Genomic DNA, 22,856 nt, shown 5'->3' with positions numbered 1-22,856 from the left:
TGACCCTCTCCACCAGCAAAGACGGTTGGATTCAAATCATTCAACTAGACATATGATAATGCCAACAAAAAGATGTCTGCTCCACCCGAGGGACTGTTAACATGCAGTGTTTCTGACTCTCACAGTTGCATTATGAGTCTTGTGATATTTGCTTTTCTTAAAGCCCCAGCTCCTGGAGTCTTGGGATTACAGGAGAATTTCAGCTTTTTTTTTTAAAGGCAAGTTTCTAGGGCTCATGGCTGAAAAGAATGCACCCAGATGTATTCTAAAGCCTCAAACACCTCATGGTTTTTGATGTTTGGATTAGCAATACTGACCATGCAATGTTTCTGCTACTGGCATGGGAACAGGGTGGGCTGCACAAAGGGAATTAAGCAGCGCATCTGTGAACTTCACAGCCCCTCACTTTAAGATAGCTAGACAAATCATTGGAGAGGTACTGCAATCCACCAAGCTGAGTTAGGCACCTAGACTCCCTCTACAATGAATGGGGAGAGACAGGTGCCTCAGAATGTAATCTGCAAAAGCCAGCAGCTGGGCAGGGAGCTGCCTCAGCTAGCCAGTGGGAGATGCTGAGGAGAGGGCGCTGCAGCAGGGTGTGAAAACACACCCTCTCTGATTTAGGCTCGGGTTGCCAAGCTATAAAACCGCCATGTAGATGGCAGGGCTGTAGACGTACCCTTAGACACCTACGGCATTTCTTGCAGGACTGAGTTAGGTGCCCGGGGTTTATTCCAGTGTAGGCCACAGGCTTGTTGTGTGTGCTTGGGTGAGTCACTTTCTCCCTGATGGTAAAACAGGGATTGTCATTCATATCTGCTAATGTAAAGCTTTGAGACCCTCAGATACAAAAGGTGTCATACATAATAGCACATAACACATAGCTCTTTGCATCAGAGATCTCAAAAGGAGGTCAGTAGCATTATCCCCATTGTACAGATGGAGAATCTGAGGCACAAAAAAAGGGGCAGGGCTTGCCCAAGGTCAGCCAGCAAGGCAGAGAACCCAGGTCTCCTGAGTCCCAATCCAGTGCTCTCCCCCGTAGGAAGCCCTCTTATTACTATTAGAAAGAAACATGACACAAAATATGTAAAAGAAAACTCGTTAGTGGGCCCTTGTGGTACTCAGTTTTCATTAGTAATCCAGAGTGTAAAGCAGCATCTTTCAGATCCTTGCACCCACAGAAATAGACGAGGTTTTCTATCAGACTAGATGTGTCTAATGACAGCATCTGCACAGTATCTGGGCACCATATTCCGGGTAAGGTCGCTTGCCCACACACAGCATTGTACTAAGTTCTTCTCTCTGCCCGCAGAAGTTTAAGACGCTTCCCCCAAGACACCAGGAGGTGGTTCTGCCAACAGGCTGCCATTTATAACACCTAAGCAAGAACCAAGGCCAATTATTAAAAAGAAATTACTCAGCACAGGCTCTCTGTGTGTCAGTAACTCCCAGTGACCAGCTCTCTGGCTGCAGCTAACTCTAAAGAACTATCTAAACCGCCAGTGCCCAGAGAGGAGCCTCATTCCATATTTGATGTCACTCCATAAGCCGTGCTCCCCTGAGACACCAGGCAATGGCTTGGCTGGACGAGACAAATGTCATTCTCCAAGTGATGACCTCAAGGAGTTTTGATGTACAAAGCTGTCAGAGTCTACCCTCACTTGAAACTGGGCGGTTTCAAAGTGAGGACCCGCATGTCTTCCCCCACCCCAAAATCCTAGGGTAGGTCTCCCCTTCGGCTGCCACCACCCGGTCAATTCCGTGGGCCGGGACACCCCTGTTTCCCCCCTTGGGAACACAGATCAATTCACAGAGGAGGAACCTTCCCCCTCCCCCCTGATTCAACTCCTTGAATCTCACACACACAGGGAAGCAGCCCACTTCCCCCTCCCCTTCCCCTGAATTTCTCCAAGGGAAGGAATTAACCAAGTCCAAAGAAAAGAAAAGAATTTATTAAGAGAACAAAAGAAAATACAGAATCTCTATGAGCCCAAGCTGGACACTCATAGGGTATAACCTTATCAATCTCTGGAGAGAATCCCCTCTCCCCCTTTTCTCAGTAAAAGCAATATCAGCAAACAGGAATAAAGCATTTCCTTTAGCAAACACACAATTGCAAATATAGAAATCAAATCATAAGACTAATTCGCCTTTCTAATTAATACTCACTATTAATTAGTAGAAACTACTCCAGGAGAACTTGGAGACATGACTGTCCTCTGTTAGATTCAAAAACAGTTCTCACACAGACAAAGGCTTCCCTCCACAGAGATTTGAAATTATCTCATCTCTGATTGGTCCTTTGGTCAGGTGGTCACCAGGTACTACATGTTAACCCTTTACAGGTAAAACAGACCTTAACCCTTAACTATCTGTTTATGACAAAAGCAATGCCAGGTGTTTATTCAGATCCCTCCCAAATAAGCATTAGGTAGCAAACACGTGGCAGGTGAGTTGCAATAATAGTAAGTCAAAGGACTTGGAAGGAGTGATAATGAGATCAGGAGGTGAGAGCAGAAAGAACGTGGGCCCTTGTGCTAATCAGTCAGGCAATTTTTCCCAAGCAGTTTTAGCTTGGGGAAAAAACTCTTCTCCTGCAGCCCTAGCTGAGAGCACAGGGGAAAGATGGCTCTGGAAATGGAGCACACACGAGCCTGCGAAAGGAAAGAACAGAAGGCGCCTTTCAACAACAGCTAGGAAGCAGAGGTGGGCCTGAATCAAGCTGCCAGATCCAAACACGCTGACCTTTGGGAAGATTTCATTCTGGTTCCAACTTTGTCTCTTGGGCTCCACTCTGCTAGGAAGTTTACCTCAGGGATGTGCAAACGTGAACACAAGGCATGACGTTCCAGTGGGTGAAGATTTTACTGTGTGTGGCAGGCGTACAGAGCACCCCGAACTGCAGCCCAAAGCACCCCTCAGGTCTGAGCCTGCATAGTTAATTGGGGTTGGTCCTGCTTTGAGCAGGGGGTTGGCCTAGATACCTCCTGAGGTCCCTTCCAACCCTAATCTTCTATGATTCTATGAAAGTTGTTCCATCCACTCACATCTATGAGCAAAAGCAGGCAGTTTGGAATCCAGAGACCCCTCATCTCAATGCCTAAAATGGGCCAAGTGCACAACCAAGAGCACAAATGCTCCTACGTGTGGGTGCCAAATCAGGGGCTGTGGCTGAAAATTTGCCTCTTTGTACCACCAGGCACCTTTAAATCTCCCAGCTTATTAGCCGTGCCATTGTGAAGCTGGGCCAAGGAATCCAGATCTCCCAACAAAGTACCCTCTCCTTCAAGTCTGAGCCTGTGCTCTCTCCCTCTCAGTCATGTGAATAGCTGCAAGCATTTGCCCTCGATCTGCTCCCCAAACTACCACTGGCATCAATTGTCCCTAAGCCCCTGTCTGAATCTTCCCCTGAGATTATTTTTAGAACCTTTCCAAACATTTGCTCTTTCTTCAGGCTAGCACAGATCCGGGGTCCCAGGCGTCCAGGAGGGGGGGTATCAGCCCCCAGCCCCTCCATGAGAACTGGGGTCCCAGGCATCAAGGAGGGGGGTATCAGCCCCCAGCCCCTCCATGAGAACCAGGGACCCCCCAGCCCCCCATGAGAACCAGGGACCCAGGCGTCCAGGAGGGGGGGTATCAGCCCCCAGCCCCTCCATGAGAACTGGGGTCCCAGGCATCGAGGAGGGGGGTATCAGCCCCCAGCCCCTCCATGAGAACCAGGGACCCCCCAGCCCCCCATGAGAACCAGGGACCCAGGCGTCCAGGAGGGGGGGTATCAGCCCCCAGCCCCCCATGGGAACCGGGGTCCCAGGCATCGAGGAGGGAGGGTATCAGCCCCCCATGAGAACCGGGGACCCAGGCATCTGGGGAGGCTCAGCCCCCAGCTCCGTGGCAGGGGAGGGGCCCAGAGGGGGCTGTACCCGCGTGGTGGTGGGCAGCGAAGAGCTTGGGGATCACGGTGTTTCCCTCGGGGATGGTGAAGCCCGAGAGGCTGCAGAGACGGGGGAGGGGGGGTCAGACGAGGGAGGGGCACCCACGTGGTGCTATGGGGCTGGCCGTGGGGCAGGGCAGGGGGGTACCTGGTGTCCCGCGTGGTACTGTGGGGCAGGGCAAGGGGCGGGGGATGGGGGCTGTGGGGCAGGGCGGGGGAAGGGTACCTGGTGACCCGTGTGTTGCTGTGGGGCAGTGTGGGGGAGGGGTACCTGGTGTCCCGCGTGGTGCTATGGGGCTGGCTGTGGGGCAGGGCAGGGGAGGGGTACCTGGTGTCCCGCGTGGTGCTATGGGGCTGGCCGTGGGGCAGGGCGGGGGGGTACCTGGTGTCCCATGTGGTGCTATGGGGCAGGGCGAGGGGTGCCACGGGGCGCAGACGCAGCATCTCGGAGATGGTGGCGCTGAGCAGGGGCAGCCTATCCCGGTCCCCATAGCTGGGGGGGGGGGCTCGGGGCCCAGCACACGCTGCAGCTCCACGTGGATCCTGTCCTGGACCTGTGGGGGGGCCCCATGGACACTGACCCCCATGGAGACTGATGCCCCCCCATTCTTATCAGGGATTGCCCAGTGCTTTTTTGGGGGGGCGGGGGGCAGGATCATCCTGCCTGCTGTACAAATGGGGAAACTGAGGCAAGGAGAGACAGGACTTGACCAAGGTCACCCACAGAGACCCCCCAAACTCTCCCCAAGACACCAGCCCCCCCAAGCACTGAGAGCCCTCGCCCACCCCCAACAAGCAGCGCAGTGATGGGGCAGGAGGCGATCGGAGCAGGTGGAGGGGAGGTTGGGGGTACATGGAGGTTCGGGGGTACAGGGGAGGTTCGGGGGTTCGGGGTGTGACGGTGCTGCCCGTGGGAGCCAGCTGAGGTCACTCAATCAGGGTGAACCGCAAACCAAATGGGGCAGACAAACCCCAAACGCTTGTGGTGATTCCAATACTTAGATTTACCAACCAGCACAAAACAGCTCCTATAGTACCTCACTGGTCACTTACAAGTCCAAACCCCGCAGTTCCCTTAAAGTGCCCAGCCTCAGGCCTCCATCCAGACACACCTGTCAGATATGATGATGATTCCTGAAAATCGTACTTCATCAGATAAAAGAAAAGGTTCTTCCAATCCCAAAGGATCAGCCACATACCCAGGTCCAATTATAACTTAGATCTTACACACAATACATGCTACAGCCAATTCTTAGTAACTAAGCTAAAATGTATTAAAAGAGAAAAGAGAGAGTGTTGGTTAAAAGATCAATACACAGACAGACTTGAATTCAATTCTGGAGGTTCAGATACGTAGCAGAGGTGAGCTTGTAGTTGCCAAAAGTCCTTTTAGAAACAGTCCATAGGTTATAGTCCAATGTCCCTATTCAGGGTGGCTCCAGTCAGTGACTGGGGATCTCAATCCTTGTGGCTTAAGGTTTCCCCCTCTTGAAACCCAAAGCAGATCTGAGATGAAGCAGGATCCTGTCCCAGGGTTCTTGTACATTTCCAGCAGCCTTTCGGCCTGAGAAAACAATAGGCTTAACTCCTTCTCCCAACCATCCTGGCAATTAGCCCAGGGGAATTTATCCATTAAACAGTTCAGATACAGGTTACCACAACCTTCAAAGAGACACAAACTATAGCAATAGACAAGACGTGTTACATCACAGGACCTGAGCAAACATCTCCCCTACTACCTCTAACAATGCAGACTTGCATTTCAAAGCTCTATTCATTTACAGATCTTCCTAACCAGTCCCTAAGGTTCACCCATGGGTCGGGTCAGGTCAGTCAGTGAGGTGAGTTAGTCAACTCTTTCTGGCCCTGTCACCTTTCAATGAGATATTATATTACACTCATAACGTCACAGGGGGCACTGGAAACCAGGACTCCTGGGTTCTTCTCTCCCTGGCTCTGGGAGGGGAGCGGGGGCTGGTGGTTAGAGCAGGGAGGGAGCCAGGACTCCTGGGTTCTTCTCTCTCTGGCTTGGGGAGTGGGGTGGGGTCTAGCGGAGCAACAATACCCAAAGTCCAAAGGCGCAAACAATTCGATGTTTATTGGGGTGAACTTCATAGAATCTCAGGGTTGGAAGGGACCTGAAGAGGTCATCTAGTCCAACCTCCTGCTCAAAGCAGGACCAAACCCAACTAAATCATCCCAGCCAGGGCTTTGTCAAGCCTGACCTTAAAAACCTCTAAGGAAGGAGATTCCACCACCTCCCTAGGTAACCCATTCCAGTTCCTCACCACCCTACTAGTGAAAAAGTTTTTCCTAATGTCCAACCTAAACCTCCCCCTCTGCAACTTGAGACCATTACTCCTTGTTCTGTCATCTTCTACCACTGAGAACAGTCTAGATCCATCCTTCCAGCAAGCATAATTCCAGTTTCTTCCTTAGTGTTTCCTTCCCAGCTCTGACACCGCAGAGCCTTGCCTGTGGCCCTGTTCCTGTTCCCATCCCGATCCCATTCCCCCTTTAGCAAAACATGATCCCAATTCCCCCACCCCCAGTGCCCAGTCCCCCCCTTCCTGATTGAACCTGCGTTTTGCTTAGCTATTTCTTACCCAATCATTTTACTGAAATTTAACTAACCAACCCTAACATATTGTAACATGGTTATTTAACCAATTATACCCCACCACCTTCATTGGTTTACACCCAACAAAATGACTTATACAGCAGACAGAAACAATCACAGAACCAGACAGAGACCATGCAAATAAACATACAAAACAATACAGAAGTGAGGATTTCACAACTACATCGATATAGACATAAGGGTTTCCAGCTGTGTCTATTGATAAGTGAGTTCTTGCCAGACAGGATGCTATCAAACCAGGTTTCCTTTTACATCTTCTAGGCTCTTCTCTTTCTCTGGAGGTGATAGAAATATCAGGCCAGGATAGTATTCCTATCAGCCCAATAGCACCTTTTTTCAATGGGACTAGTTTGGAATGTGAGGATGTGACCACACACTTCCCAGCTTATGGCTGCCTAACTACATCTTGGCTGAAGGCCTCAGACTGTCACAGTAAGAGAAGGCCATCCCACAGACAGTGATTTTGATTCTCTTTTATATCTCTATAACTAGTTTAGCAATAAGAATACACCTACATTCTTAAAGTACAGGCCTTTGCAGACAGGCCCGAATATCTATATCCTAACAGGAGCCAGGACTCCTGTGTTCTATCCCTGGCTCTAGGAGGGGAGTGGCGGTGGGGACTGGGAATCGGGACACTCCCAGCTGCCTTTTTGCATTCTCACCCAACAGGTCTTTGCACACTCACCACCATTCTCCTGTGATCACCCTCCAGCACTCACCACCAATTTCTGTCAGCTCTCTGTCCTTGCACACACACACACCCTTGTACCCTCACCACTGATCTTTGCACACTCATGCAAGGATGCACTCTCTGACCCTTCTTGCACTCGCACATACCCTGACACATCCACCACCCACTCCTTGCACACGTACCCACAGTGGTGCACTCACGGCACAGCTGTGTGCGCTGTCACCCCCCTTTGACACTGGTGCCTGCTCACACACTCATCCTTGTGCTCCCACTTAAAGTGCACCCACCGGGGCTGGCAGCTTTCCCAGGCAGGAATCACAGCCAGCTCCGCTGGGAGCAGCCTGGGGCCAAACCCACTGCAGCCCGGGGGTGGGGGGCGGGTCTCTCTCACCTCCCCAGTGGGGGATGCAGGATGCCGAGCAGGGACTTTCCAAACCCATGGCTTCTGGGATCCTGCTTCCAGGGGCGGAGCCAGGGAGAAGGGGGGCCTGTTTGAAGGAGTTATGGGCGGGGGGTACATGGACAGGGGGAAGCAGGGCAGAGGTGCACAGAGAGCTGAAAGATTGGTGCTTGGGTCCTGTCCCTCTGTGCTGGGCCGGGGACAGCCGGCTGTTCTCTCTGTTTGCAGGGTTTTCTGTGTTCTGCACCCCCACAGCCTGGCACTTCTCACTCACATGCACCCGTGGGACAAGGTTGCTGCAGGGGAAGCAGTGGGGATGCAGGAAGAGGTCACTGCAGTGGGGATGCAGAGCAGGTGTCACTGCAGGGGTGCCATGGGAGTGGGGGAAGGGGTCACTGCAGGGGGGAGCAGTGGAGATGCAGGGCTAGGGCTCACTTCAGGAGAACCAGTGAAGGTGGGGCAGGGTCACTGCACTGGGGAATAGTGGAGATGCAGGGCAGGAGTCACTGCAGGGGGGAGCAGGGGAGATGCAGGGCAGGAGTCACTGTCTGCAGAGGGAGCAGTGGGGATGTAGGGAGGGGTCACTGCAGGAGGAGCAGTGGGGGTGGGGCAAGGTCATTTCACTGGGGAGCAGTGGAGATGCAGGGCAGGGGTCACTGCAGGGGTGCAGCGGGGATGCAGGGAGGGGTCACTGCAATGGGGAGCAGTGGGGATGCAGGGAGGCGTCACTGGAATGGGGATGCAGGCAGGGGTCACTGCAGGGGGAGCAGTGAGGGTGGGGCATGGTCACTTCACTGGAGAGCAGTGGGGGTGGAGCAGGGTCACTGCACTGGGGAGCAGTGGAGATGCAGGGCAGGGGTCACTCCTGGGGGGAGTGGTGGAGCCGAGGAGGGGTAGGTAAATTATCTACCTCCGCACCCCAGGAAATTCCCTACTGGATCAACAGGGCAAAGTCTTCCACGGGCCATCCCACCCCCACCCACTTATTCCCAACCACTGCTCCTAGAATCCCCTGCTTCCCCAGCCATGGGGTCCCCATGTCTCTGTTCTCCCCTCAGCCACAGTGACTCAGCCCTTTGCAGTGGGCTCAGGACCCATCCCTGCCACCAGGGCAGGAGCAACACGGATGTGACAGAGTCCTTGGGGGAGGGGGTGGGAGCCAGGACGCCTGGGTTCCATTTTCAGCTGTGCTGGTGACTCGCTGTGAGTTGTGGCTGAGTCACTCCCTCGGTTTCCCCAGCTGTATTTGGGGTCACAGCTGACAGCCTGAGCCAGGGGCTAGCAGTGGTGGGGGCCTGGCTGGGCCCAGGACATGGCCCCTCACACCCTGGGCATTTCTCAGTCGTGGGGGGGCGCAGAGGGATGGATACATAGAGGGGCCTGGAGGAGTGTGGGGGAGGGATTGAAGGAGGAAGAGTGGATGAGGGAGGGATGGGGTGTTGGGGAGCTGGAGGAGGGGGGGTGGATGGGGCGTGGGGGAGCTGGAGGGGAGGAGTGGAGATGGGGAGGGATGGAAGGAGAAGTGTGTTGCGGAAGCTGGGGGAGGGCGGACTGAGATGCATCCACCCACAGCTCCCTGGGGCGCTACAGTGACTCTGGATTCACTCCCGGGTGACTCAGAGCCGCCCCTGCTCCCAGGGCCGAAGCCGCCTGCCGCCCTCCCGGGGACCGGCAGAGCGCCCCCCCCCCCGCGGCAGCTGCCCCAAGCACACGGGGCGCTTGGCGTGCTGGGGCCTGGAGCCGCCCCTGCCTGGGAGCTTGTGTTCCCGGCCCTGCTGCTGCCCCCCTGCCATGGTCCCAGAGGGAGAATCCTCCCCCCAGGGAGCCGCGAGACCCCCTGGCTCCTGGCCCCCCACAAACTAACCAAGGGGCCGCTTTACGCGGCTGGGCCCTGATCAGTTGCTTAATCTGCTAATGACAAACCATGGTTCAGGGGAAAAACTACGGGCCTCAAATTACTGTAAAAAGAATATTGACCAGGTCAGTATTGGCTCCTTTGTGTGGGTTTGGCACTTTCTTTGTTCCTTAATCAGCTTTACTATTTCTGCCAAGCTACCCCTCCTCTGCCAGAGCTGAACAGGCACTTCATAAACCTGGACCTGATTTGTTTCCGTTGTTGAGAAGAGACCTGTGATTCCTAGTTTTTCCCACAATTGCAGTGAATTTCAGCAAAGGAAACGCTTTCTTCTTCAATCCCAGTCTTCACCCAAGAGTAAAATTAGAAGTTTTACCTCAGATTTACATTACTAACAGAGCTGTTGGTATCCATTTCTTATATACTCCTCAGAATGGAGCTTATTGCTTCTTGCAGAAGGGGAATACAAGCATAGCACCAGTGGTAAGTAACCCTGCTACCTTAGTATGGAGAAAGCGCGGGTTCATGTCCTTCCAGGAATCTGTTCCTTATGCATATGAATCATTCATCTGACGTTTATTCACATGGGGTGAAACACACCCCAGGGAAGAGGATAAGCACAAAGTATTAGACTTCACTTAAGCGCCAACTGTGGGACTAAAGTGGAGTGCAGGGCCTTTACAATGGAGTGAATCTGACCCATGGAGCAAGATCCTGAGCCTCACTGGGACATGGATTTCAGTGGGAGCTATGCCTGTGAGGGGAGGTCAGGATCAGACCCTTAGGCACCATTCTGTTTCCTGTGGTATCCAAATCAGTCTTTACCATTTCTTGTTTTACATGTGCCTTGTCAGGGCCTATAATGTGGACAGTCGGAGCCTGGAGTAATGTTGGGGTCAGGAGCCATGCCAAGGGTCACAGCCAGAGTCAGAAATCACCCAGGGTCAAGTTGGAGTCAGTAACTGGAGCTAGGGAGAGGAAGCAGGGACCAGGGCCAGGGCCAGGGCATGGTAACACAAACAAGGAGCGGGAACCAGGGGTCAGGCACTAGACCTGCTGCTTACCAGACCCCTGAGGGCTCTCTGCCTGGTTCCTGCTCCTTTTTCCTGTTACCACTTGTAGGAGAGCAGGGAGTTGTGGAAGAGATTGTCACGGACTAGCTAGGTATTTTCCTGAGTCCGCTTTCTCAGCTCCGGTTACTACAGGTCATAATGCCCCAGCTTTAGCCAAGTATAACCAGCTTGTACAACTAGCTTGTCAGTATCAACAAAGGAGCAGCCGACATCAGGCCCAATGAGACGTGCGGGTGGCCCATCAGGAAGAACCCACTCTCCCAGAGACTTCTCGGCGAGGGCACGGCACACACGGTACCTACCCCCCACGTCCCAGCAAGGGTCTTTCTAGTCCCACTTTAGTGTTACCCAATTTGTAATCAGGCTTTGGCCCAGATTCCCTCCCTGAGTGGCACCAGCACATGCCTGGGCCCCCTGCGAGTGTTAACTCTGCCTTGAGCTGGGACCCAGCTTGGCAAAGACCCTGCAGCCCCCTCTGTGCTGGGGAGTGAGAGCAGCCCTGGCACTGGGCAGGGCAGCCCTGAGGGAATGACCCCAATGTGCCCGTGAGGCCCTGATCCAGAACCTCTGCCAGGCAGCTCGTGCTGCTCGGGCGCGTCTCTAGTCTCCAGCGAGGATTCAAACCCCTGGGGGAGGGAGGCAGGGCTCCTGCAGGATAAAGCTTCCTGCCGGCAGAGCTCCGGTCCCCTCCTCATGGGCACAGGGCGTTGCACACGGCACCCACCACATGCACACACCCCTTTGTGGGGAGAATCAGCTCTGGGATATTGGGGTCAACCCCCCCCACCTCCTCCCTGCAAACCTCCTCCTGGCTTCAGTGAGGGAATGGGGGCGTGAGGGGCTAGTGCGGTAACAGCAGCAGCGTGGCCGTGGGGCTCGGCCGGTGGCTGGGGCCAGTCGCCTGAGCATGAACCCAGCCGACCCCAGGAGATGGACCCGGGTCACCAGCCCAACCCACCACGCGGCTGCTCCTGCTGCCCCATTAGTGCGTGAGCTCCCACAGGCCATGCTGGGGAGAGCCCCCAGCTGCAGGGGAGACGCCCCTGAGTGCCTGGCAGGGCCCAGCTCCTGGCTGACCTGCACTGCTGGGGCTAAGGGTCCTGAGAGACAGGGGGGCGTTGGCTCTGGGGTGGGACTGTCACTTCCCCCCCTGCCAAGCCAACAGGATCACAGCAAACGAAACCAGCTCGGCCAGCAGGGGAAGAGTTCAGTCCAGGGCCTGGTGCATTCTGGGAGCAGGGGCGGTGCAGAGAAAAGGCAGATACGGGGCAGCTCTGAACACTCCGTGCAGAACTGCCTGGCCTGTCCCGCAGCCCCTGTTACAGGGGCTTTTAGCCATAGTTTTAATCAGGCCAATACATTGAACCAAACCCCTGTTAAATCATTGCTGAGCCCGAGTCCTTCACCCACATTCCTTAGGGCATTGGGTGTTTCATTTCCTGCCTCCATTTCACACAGAGACACAATTTCCTTTGCACAGATCCGTGAACAGCAAAACCTCCCTGTGTCTCTGGTCTGAGCCAGGGCGTTCGATTCCAGTGAACCCTTCTCTCCTGCAATGCGATGGTCAGACAGAGGGGACGTGGCACCTGCATCCCTGCCAGGGAGATATTGGCTCGGCTCTTTCTTTCTGCTGCTGTTGTTAGTCCATGAAACATCAAAGGTGGAATGCAAGGCTGAGTTCATTCACCAGCCCCCTGAAAAAATTTCAGTGCCCCAGAGAAATCCTGCCCCCTGCTATTGGAATGATGTGCTGGAAATTTGAATGGGAAAGGGACTGTCTGAATTGTCAGAGTGGGGAATGAACAACAATCTACAGCAATGTCATTAACACAAACACACTCATCCTGCTCCAGCCGGAAGGGAAATGGGCAGGAATCCTCGCTGTTCACCCAAGGGGACACTTACACTGATGCGCAGCCGTGAGTGTGCTGGGGAAGCTGGTCTGGGCAAACAATTTGAAGTGACAATTCAGTGAGAACAGAATCATCATGTAATGATACAACTGTACATCAAGTAGTTGTGACCGAGTGGTTAAGGTGATGGAATAGCAATCCATTGGGGTCTTCCCTGTGCAGGTTCAAATCCTGCTAACTATGCAAGCGCTGCACTGTTGTTATTATTACTGTAGACTTGGTGCCTGAGCATCCAGAGTGCAAACTGGAGCCAGGTCTACTTTCACTCTGTCTACGCTAAAAATGCTGCTGTGTCACTGCTATAGCACTTTGGAGTACACAGTGATTGGAGAGGTTTTCCCATCCATGTAATAGCTACATGGACAGAACAATTCTTCCTTTTCTTTAGCACTATCTAACCCGGGCTTAGGTCACCTTAACTCTATGGGTTTGGGGTGTGTGGGTTTTTCACACCCTGAGAGACGTCGCTCTGCCAGTGAAGAGAGGGGTAACAGTTACCCCGGGGGGCTGAGACTCCAGTGTTTGCAAAAACAGGGTGGGGGGAGCAGAGGGGCTTTTCTATTTCCCCTGCCACAGGCAGCACCTCTCAGCATGGGCTTCCCAGGGCTGGGCTCTTAAAGGCACAGGCATCCCACTGCCTAGACACTGCAGCTCCTCTCTGATGTGACCTACTGAGGTGCTGCAGTAGGAGACTCAATTCAGTGAGACCGGGCATTCCCTATACGCCCCCCAGCCAGGGGGCTGTGCACCCCCTCCCCCGAATTTCCCCAACACCCCCCCCAGTGGTCAGGTAGTTACATGCAGCGCTGCCAATGTTGTCACTGGTTGCAAATCTGAATGAAAATTGCAATGTTAACACACAGTTTAAAAGCAGCTCCAACGTATGAAAAATACTTGTACCTGAGAAAGTAAAATAGGTTTGAAAAGTCTGGACAAAGCCGGGTTTCCTCACCCAGCTGTTGTGTTTGCTGACAATGTCAGTGCATTGGCTTCGGCAATGTTGGCCAAGCTCAGAATTTCAAGTGATGATTTGGAAGCAAGGTGTGGATGAGCTCTACCCCCTGACAGCTAGTGATGAGCCAGGGTTGGGGGAGGCTTTGGGACCAGACTGTATTTACATGAACTCACCTACTCTGCCGAGGTGCCCAGCAGTCAGAGCTGGGCTGCCTCTGCTCTAGGTGCCCAGAGGAGGGAAGGTGTGTGGGGCTCCAGCCTGGGAATCTTCCTCCCTCCTGCCAAGCCCTGACTATCAATCCCGGCCCTGACCCTCCTTTCTTCAAGCACCATGGGGGCCAGAGGAAAAGTGTGGCAGGAAGCACAAGGGCCAAACTTGTGGGCATCAGGTGAAGCAGCAAGAATCCCAACCACCAGGATAGCAAGTTCGAGAGCCCCAACCCATTGTGGCCACCCCAGCCAGAGACCTGGCTCTAGGAGGTGTGAGTCACCCAACAGGAGGGGGGAGACCGGCTCTTGCACAGCTGGAGACAGGGAAGTTGAGCACTGTGAGCTCCAGGGCTTCACCACAAGCCAACACAAGGTCCCACTGAGATTTGAACTCAGATTGCAGGATTCAGAGTCCCAAGTGCCGCTCGTTACACCATGGGACCAGCTCATGCTGCCTTCTCTGCACATTGGTGACGCTCATGGGGCTGGCTTGTGTAAGGGGGCTCTTGACTAAAACTTAGAGTTTGTGTGGGGCGGGGTTTGGTTGTCTAGTTCCCAGCACCAATAGAAGGGGGAAGGGCCAATGGGAAATCAGGACCACGAGACTGACAGTCCCCAGGGGCAATGGGGAGAGGCCAAAGCTCCAAGTTAGCCGCACTGACAGGCCAGGCAGTGTAATGAGGGAGTCACCAGGCCAGGGGGTCCCATCCTCCGTGGCAGCTGGAACTGCCTGGGCCAGAGTGGGGCAGAGCTAAGGAGAGAGCAGGAGCCCGAGAAGAGCTGGGGAGCAGAGCTGTGCAGGTGTAGTGCCAGAAACTGCTCCCTGTAGGACTTTGCTACCTGCAGGAGTTACTGAGACCTGAGGTTGTTCTTATTTGCTGACTTGTCCTAATTGGCTCAAACCTGACAGTGGTTTCTCTAGCAAAGGCCAGTCCCTGGCCCTATGGTCCAGACATCCTCATTCACGTCAGGCTGCGGTGACCAGATGTCAAAGATGAAATATCGGGACGCAGGGAGCGGAGCAAAAAAAAAAAAAGCCGGAGGCTCCCCCCCACCGCCAGGCGGCAGTGACACAGCCCCGTCTCCACCCAACTCTCGGCTCCGACCCCCACCTCCCCCATCCCCTTGCTCCTGGGCCCAGCCTGGGCTCCCAGCTCTGCAGCCGAGCCACTCTCCAGGTCCCTCCTGCAGCACCCGGGCAAGGGGTGAACCAGGCAGCCGGGCCCGGGCCATCCCGGCAGGAGCATGTCTGCCCCATGTGTCTCCGCCCCCCGCCCACATGGGTCCTGCCCGCTCCGCACTGCCCCCAGCCCCACTGTGCTGCCCCACAGGCTCCAGGGCTGGAGCAGCCTCCATGCTGCGCTCCCGGCCATGGCCATGGCCCGTGTGCAAACCTGGGAGGGAGGAGGATGCCGCGTGCTTGGGGAAGAGGCAGGGCCAGGGCGGGGATTTGGGGAGGGATCCAATGGGGCAGTGAGGGGGTGGGGCTGGGGGCAGGGCCAGGGCGGGGATATGGGGAGGGATCCAATGGGGCAGTGAGGGGGTGGGGCTGGGGGCAGGGCCAGGGCGGGGATTTGGGGAGGGATCCAATGGGGCAGTGAGGGGGTGGGGCTGGGGGCAGGGCCAGGGCGGGGATTTGGGAAGGGATCCAATGGGGCAGTGAGGGGGTGGGGCTGGGGCCAGGGCGGGGATTTGGGGAGGGATCCAATGGGGCAGTGAGGGGGTGGGGCTGGGGGCAGGGCCAGGGCGGGGATTTGGGGAGGGATCCAATGGGGGAAGGATGGGGTGGAGTTGGGGGGGGTGAGTGTCCCTCCGGGCTCTGCCTGTGTGCCGGAGAAGAGGGCAAAATTGTTTGTTTGTCCAGTGTCCCGACCAAACATCAGTTGGGACGTGGGACAAACAAGCAAATATCGAGACAGTCCCGATAAAATCAGGACGTCTGGTCACCCTACATCAGGCTTCAAGTTGAGAATCATTTCCCCTTCCCGCTCTGTGGGAGGGGAGACTGTTAAACGCACTCTCTGTGCGACTGCACATGGCTAAGCAAAGAGAGCAAACCCCCAATCCCCCCTGTGCTTTGGGAGCCAGGTTTGCAGTGGGAATTCTGTAGTTCAGATGATTTCACGCCTGGGCATTGGGATTCTTTACCAGTTTCTCTGGCACTGGGGCAATTTTGTGCTCTCAGCTGTGATGGCCAAGTGGTTAAGGTGTTAGAGTTGAAATTCTCTAGGGGTCTTCTGCACAGGTTCAAATCCTGCTCACAGCAAGGCCTGTGTTTTAGCCAGTCTCTCACCCAGGCAATACCTCTGTACAACCCCCTGAGACACTCTCAATTCTCTCCTCACCCCAAGGAAATCCTGTTCTGCTCCTTTCATAGAGATGCCTGGGACACCACCTCACACTGTGTCCCTGAGGGGTCAGGCAAACTCTCAGCACCTGAAGCCTCTGCCACTCACCTGGACTTCTCTTCCCCTTCAGCTCCTCCCACTTGCCAGTGATCAGCTGTTCAGTGGGGTGCAGGAGGCGCTGAGCGGGGAGGGGGAGGAGCAGGGACGGAAAGAGGTGGAGGAGGGTTGGAGTCTTGTTCTTCACATTCGCTGTGCGAGTACAGAAGGTGGTGGAGCTCTGACTGGGGAGCTAATTACTGGTGGGCTTTGTGCTCCGTAGCAGTGGTTACCCCTATATTAGTGTTTATGGCCCCAGTTAAGGTGTGAAAGGAAAGATCAATGGCAGGAACTGGCTCCCTTCCCCTGGACCGCACGGTGTTTACGGTTGGGGGGGATTTTAATTGTGTCAGCAGGCCTGAGGACCGCTGGTCCCGCTTTCCTGACCATCAGAGGAAACGTTTTTACAATGAGCACTACCTCGTGCAGGTCTGTAGTGAGGTCAGCTTAGAGGACTTGTTTCTCCGTAACAGAACCAGTGGAGGGCGGGCGGTAGCCTCCTATTCCTCTGACCCGAGCTCACACCAGCCGCAGAGGGGATACACCTTTCTGCAGGGACAGGCCAGGAGTCGCACTGACCGGATTTCCGTGAAGGAGAGCACGTTGACAGCCCAGTGCAGGGTGGTGCCAATGGACTGTTCGGATCACGCAGCTCTCACCGTGTGCTCAATGTGGGCAATTCCCTGACCCACGGCAGAGGATATTGGAAGCTGAACATCCAGAGCTTGCAACATAAAGGAGCAGGGAGGTGAGGCCAGTGATGAGCTGCCAAAAAATTAACAACCGGTTCCCTCCTCCTCACCCCACGGGGGGGTTGTGCCTCCCCCGGGGACTCCTGCCCCATCCAACACCCCACATTCTTTGATGCCCCCCCCGATCCCTACCCCATCCAACCCCCCCTCTCATTCCTGATGGCCCCCCGGGATCCCTGCCCTATCCAACCACCCCTTCTCTCTGTCCCCGACTGCCCCTGGAAGTGGAACCCCTGCCCCTGACTGGCCCCCACAGCCCCATCCAACCTCTGATCCTTTCTGACTGCCCCCACCCCCGCGGGACCCTTGCCCTCGTTCAATCCCCCTGTTCCCTGCCCTCAGCCTGCCCTGACCCCTATCCACCCACCCCCACTCCCAAACTCCCCTGCCCTCTTCCAACACCCCCTCCCTGCTCCCTTACCACGCTGGAGGCTGGGCCAGAGGCGCTGGACCAGGCTGGGGCTGATCCGGAGCTGCTTGGCAGGGACCAGGCCCAGGGGGAGCTGCTTGGCCGGAGCCAGGCTTGGCAAGGTAAGATGGGGTGGGAGAGCGAGGAGGGCTCCTGGGAGGTGTGGCGCGGGCCAGCCCAGTCCTGCTCTAGCCTAGCGCCCCGGGCCTCGCCCTGGCTCTGGCCCCGGCCCCGGCCCGAGACCGGAGTCGCTCAGCTAGAGCCTAGGCCAGATCCTCTCGGCCGGGGCCGGCGCTGCTCAACCAGGCCCGGGCCAGGCCAGGCCCGGGACGCTTGCGGCCAGAGCCACTCAGGGCCGGGGCCAGAGGCGCCCGGAGCCGGAGCTGGGCCCTGGCCAGGGTCGGGCTGCTCGGGGCCGGAGCCGCTCAGCCGGAGCAGGACTGGGCCGGGGCCGCTCACGGCCGCTCGGGGCCGGAGGCGCTCGGGGCGGGGGCCGGAGGCGGAGGCGCTCGGGGCCGGGGCCGGAGGTGGAGGCGCTCGCGGACAGAGGCGCTCGGGGCCGGAGGCGGAGACGCTCGGGGCTGGGGCCGGAGGTGGAGGCGCTCGCGGACAGAGGCGCTTGGGGCCAGGGCCGGAGGCGGAGGCGCTCGCGGCCAGAGGCGCTCGGGGCCGGGGCCGGAGGCGGAGGCGCTCGGGGCCGGAGGTGGAGGCGCTCGCGGCCAGAGGCGCTCGGGGCCGGAGGCGGAGGTGGAGGCGCTCAGGGCTGGGCCCGGAGGTGGAGGCGCTCGCGGCCAGAGGCGCTCGGGGCCGGGGCCGGAGGCGGAGGCGCTCGCGGCCAGTGGCGCTCGGGGCCGGGGCCGGAGGCGGAGGCGCTCGGGGCCGGAGGAGGAGGCGCTCGCGGCCAGAGGCGCTCGGGGCCGGAGGCGGAGGTGGAGGCGCTCAGGGCTGGGCCCGGAGGTGGAGGCGCTCGCGGCCAGAGGCGCTCGGGGCCGGGGCCGGAGGCGGAGGCGCTCGCGGCCAGAGGCGCTCGGGGCCGGGGCCGGAGGTGGAGGCGGAGGCGCTCGGGACCGGAGGCGCTCGGGGCCGGAGGCGGAGATGGAGGCGCTCGCGGCCAGAGGCGCTCGGGGCCGGAGGCGGAGGCGGAAGCGCTCGGGGCTGGGGCCGGAGGCGGATGCACTCGCGGCCAGAGGTGCTCGGGGCCGGGGCCGGAGGCGGAGGCGCTCGGGGCCGGAGGCGCTCGGGGCTGGAGGCGGAGGCGGAGGCGCTCGCGGCCAGAGGCGCTCGGGGCTGGAGGCGGAGGCGCTCGGGGCTGGGGCCGGAGGCGGAGGCGCTCGCGGCCAGAGGCGCTCGGGGCCGGGGCCGGAGGCGGAGGCGCTCGCGGCCGGGGCCGGAGGCGGAGGCGCTCGGGGCTGGGGCCGGAGGCGGAGGCGCTCGTGGCCAGAGGCGCTCGCGGCCGGGGCCGGAGGCGGAGGCGCTCGGGGCCGGGGCCGGAGGCGGAGGCGATCGCGGCCAGAGGCGCTCGCGGCCGGGGCCGGAGGCGTTCGCGGCCAGAGGCGCTCGGGGCCGGAGGCGGAGGCGCTCGGGGCCGGAGGCGGAGGCGCTCGGGGCCGGGGCCGGAGGCGTTCGCGGCCAGAGGCGCTCGGGGCCGGGGCCGGAGGCGTAGGCGCTCGGGGCCGGGGCCGGAGGCGGAGGCGTTCGCGGCCAGAGGCGCTCGGGGCCGGAGGCGGAGGCGCTCGCGGCCGGGGCCGGAGGTGTAGGCGCTCGGGGCTGGGGCCGGAGGCGGAGGCGCTCGCGGCCAGAGGCGCTCGGGACCGGGGCCGGAGGCGGAGGCGCTCGGGGACGGAGGCGGAGGCGGAGGGGCGCGCAGCCGGGGCCGGAGGCGGAGGCGCTCGGGGCTGGGGCCGGAGCCGCTCAGCCGGAGCAGGACTGGGCCGGGGCCGCTCACGGCCGCGCGGGGCCGGAGGCGCTCGGGGCGGGGGCCGGAGGCGGAGGCGCTCGGGGCCGGGGCCGGAGGTGGAGGCGCTCGCGGCCAGAGGCGCTCGGGGCCGGAGGCGGAGACGCTCGGGGCTGGGGCCGGAGGCGGAGGCGCTCGCGGCCAGAGGCGCTCGGGGCCAGGGCTGGAGGCGGAAGCCCTCGGGGCCGGGGCCGGAGGCGGAGGCGCTCGCGGCCAGAGGCGCTCGGGGCCGGGGCCGGAGGCGGAGGCGTTCGCGGCCAGAGGCGCTCGGGGCCGGGGCCGGAGGCGGAGGCGCTCGGGGCCGGAGGCGGAGGCGCTCGCGGCCAGAGGCGCTCGGGGCCGGGGCCGGAGGCGGAGGCGCTGGGGGTCGGGGCCGGATGAGGAGGCGCTCGCGGCCAGAGGCGCTCGGGGCCGGGGCCGGAGGCGGAGGCGCTCGCTGCCAGAGGCGCTCGGGGCCGGGGCCGGAGGCGCTCGGGGCCGGAGGCGCTCGGGGCCGGAGGCGGAGATGGAGGCGCTCGCGGCCAGAGGCGCTCGGGGCCGGAGGCGGAGGCGGAGGCGCTCGGGGCCGGGGCTGGAGGCGGAGGCGCTCGGGGATGGGGCCGGAGGCGGAGGCGCTCGGGGCCGGAGGCGCTCAGGGCCAGGGCCGGAGGCGGAGGCGCTCGCGGCCAGAGGCGCTCGGGGCCGGGGCCGGAGGCGGAGGCGCTCGCGACCGGGGCCGGAGGCGTTCGCGGCCAGAGGCGCTCGGGGCCGGGGCCAGAGGCGGAGGCGCTCGGGGCCGGAGGCGGAGGCGCTCGGGGCCGGGGCCGGAGGCGGAGGCGCTCGGGGCCGGAGGCGGAGGCGCTCGGGGCCAGAGGCGCTCGGGGCCGGGGCCGGAGGCGGAGGCGCTCGGGGCCGGAGGCGGAGGCGCTCGGGGCCGGAGGCGGAGGCGCTTGGGGCCGGGGCCGGAGGCGGAGGCGCTCGGGGCCGGAGGCGGAGGCGCTCGGGGCCGGAGGCGCTCGGGGCCGGGGCCGGAGGCAGAGGCGCTCGGGGCCGGAGGCGGAGGCGGAGGCGTTCGCGGCCAGAGGCGCTCGCGGCCGGGGCCGGAGGCGGAGGCGCTCGGGGCTGGGGCCGGAGGCGGAGGCGCTCGCGGCCCGAGGTGCTTGGGGCCGGGGCCGGAGGCGGAGGCGCTGGGGGCCGGAGGCGGAGGCGCTCGGGGCCGGGACCGGAGGCGGAGGCGCTCGGGGCTGGGGCCGGAGGCGGAGGCGCTCGCGGCCAGAGGTGCTCGGGGCCGGTGCCGGAGGCGGAGGCGGTCGGTGCCGGAGGCGGAGGCGCTCGGGGCCGGGACCGGAGGCGGAGGCGGGCGGGGCCGGAGGGTGTGGGGGCCGGGGCCGGAGGCGGAGGCGCTCGGGGCCGGAGGCGGAGGCGTTCGCGGCCAGAGGCGCTCGCGGCCGGGGCCGGAGGCGGAGGCGCTAGGGGCCGGGGCCGGTGGCAGAGGCGATCGAGGCCCGAGGCGGTCGCGGACGAGCCCCGAGGCGCGGGCGCTAGGGGGCGGGGGCGGTGGCGGAGGAGGTCGCGGCCAGATGCGCTCGCGGCCGGGGCCGGAGGCGGAGGCGCTCAGGGCCGGGGCCGGAGGCGGAGGCGCTCGGGGCCGGAGGCGGAGGCGCTTGGGGCCGGGGCCGGAGGCGGAGGCGCTCGGGGCCGGGGCCGGGGCCGGAGGCGGAGGCGCTCGGTGCCGGAGGCGCTCGGGGCCGGGGCCGGAGGCAGAGGCGCTCGGGGCGGGAGGCGGAGGCGGAGGGGTTCGCGGCCAGAGGCGCTCGCGGCCGGGGCCGGAGGCGGAGGCGCTCGCGGCCAGAGGCGCTCGCGGCTGGGGCCGGAGGCGCTCGGGGCCGGGGCCGGAGGCGGAGGCGCTCGCGGCCAGATGCGCTCGCGGCCGGGGCCAGAGGCGGAGGCGCTCAGGGCCGGGGCCGGAGGCGGAGGCGCTCGGGGCCGGGGCCGGAGGCAGAGGCGCTCGCGGCCAGAGGCGCTCGCGGCCGGGGCCGGAGGCGGAGGCGCTCGGGGCCGGGGCCGGAGGCGGAGGCGCTCGCGGCCAGAGGCGCTCGGGCCCGGGGGAGCAGGCGCACGCGGTCAGTGGCGCTCGGGGACGGAGGAGGGGGCGGAGGCGCTCGCGGCCAGTGGCGCTCGGGGCCGGGGCCGGAGGCGGAGGCGCTCGGGGCCAGAGGCGCTCGCGGCCGGGGCCGGAGGCGGAGGCGCTCGGGGCTGGGGCCGGAGGCGGAGGTGCTCGGGGCCAGAGGTGCTCGGGGCCGGGGCCGGGGCCGGAGGCGGAGGCGCTCGCGGCCGGGGCCGGAGGCGGAGGCGCTCGCGGCCAGAGGCGCTCGCGGCCGGGGCCGGAGGCGGAGGCGCTCGGGGCCGGGGCCGGAGGCGGAGGCGCTCGCGGCCAGAGGTGCTCGGGTCCGGGGCCAGAGGCGGAGGCACTCGCGGCCGGAGGCGTTCGCGGCCAGAGGCGCTCGGGGCCGGGGCCGGAGGCGCTCGCGGCCGGAGCTGGAGCTGGGCCCGGGGGCGGGGGCGGGGCGCTCGCGGATGGAGCCGCTTGGCCGGAGCCGGGCGTTTTTCAGGAGCAGGACTGAGCCAGGCCGCACCACCCTTCCCTGGTCCCCCCCTGGCTTTCCTGCCCCAGCTTACCTTGCCAAGCTGCTTCTTGCTTCTGAGCCCTCCCCAGTCCTAGGCTTCCCGCGCTAACATCTGATTGGCGGGAAGCAGGGAAGGGGGAGGAGAAGGGCGGGGCAGAGCCTTCAGCGGAGGAGCCCAGGAAGCAGCGGTGAGCTGGGGCCGGGCGGCCCTTTTAGAATCGGTTGTCCTGGAACAACCGGTTCTAAAAGGGTTTCTAAATTTAACAACCGGTTCCTGCGAACCGGTGCAAACCAGCGCCAGCTCACCACTGGGTGAGGCCTGGCGGTGTTGGCAGAATGGGAAAGCAGCAGAGGGTTCTATGGCAACCAGGGGGATTGATGGGAGTCAGTGAGGGAGGAGTTGACGGCTTTGTTCTGGCAGTCGGGCAAACACTGCAACATTAGTGGGGGGGGGGAAGAGGGGCAATTTGCCCCAGGCCCTGTTTTTTGGGGCTCCTGGAGCAGGGTCCTTCACTCGCTCCAAGGGCCCCAGAAAACTCTTGCAGGGCCTGGGCCCCCGGAGCTTCTTCCGCTCCCGGTCTTCGCCGGTAGGGGGGTCCTACCGCTCCGGGATGGAAGGACCCCCCGCCGGCAAATTACCTCCGAAGCGGGACCCGCCACCGAAGTGCAGCCGGGTCTTCGGCGGCGGGGGGCCCTTCCGTTCCGGGACCCGCCGACGAAGTGCCCCGAAGACCCGGCTGCACTTCGGCGGTGGGTCCTGCTTCGGCGGTAAGTCGCCGGTGGGGGGCCCCCACCGCGGGTCTTCGGGGCACTTCGGTGACAGGTCTTGGAGCAGAAGGACCCCCCACCGCCGAATTACCGCCGAAGCGGGGGCCCCCCACCGCCAAAGACCCCAGGCCCCCGGAATCCTCTGGGCGGCCCTGGGGGAGTCAGTCAGTGTGTGACTGTACGACCGGACCAAGCAACAGCTGGCCGAGTTCCAGATGAGGCTGCAGCTGGCCGATATGAGCAGGA

The 22,856-nt window shown here is 61.1% G+C and overlaps 1 non-coding gene across 1 annotated transcript; it reads left to right on the top strand.

Annotated features, from left to right (window-relative positions):
* Positions 1-12,613: 12,613 nt before the first annotated feature.
* On the top strand, positions 12,614-12,696 carry TRNAA-AGC. The gene has a single exon. It is a non-coding gene; the product is annotated as a tRNA-Ala (tRNA).
* Positions 12,697-22,856: the final 10,160 nt, after the last annotated feature.

This window comes from Mauremys mutica, unplaced genomic scaffold, assembly GCF_020497125.1.
Source record: "Mauremys mutica isolate MM-2020 ecotype Southern unplaced genomic scaffold, ASM2049712v1 Super-Scaffold_2380, whole genome shotgun sequence".
Lineage (NCBI taxonomy): Eukaryota > Metazoa > Chordata > Testudines > Geoemydidae > Mauremys > Mauremys mutica.
Note: the sequence above shows the minus strand (reverse complement) of the source record. Positions and strands in the feature narration are given on the sequence as shown.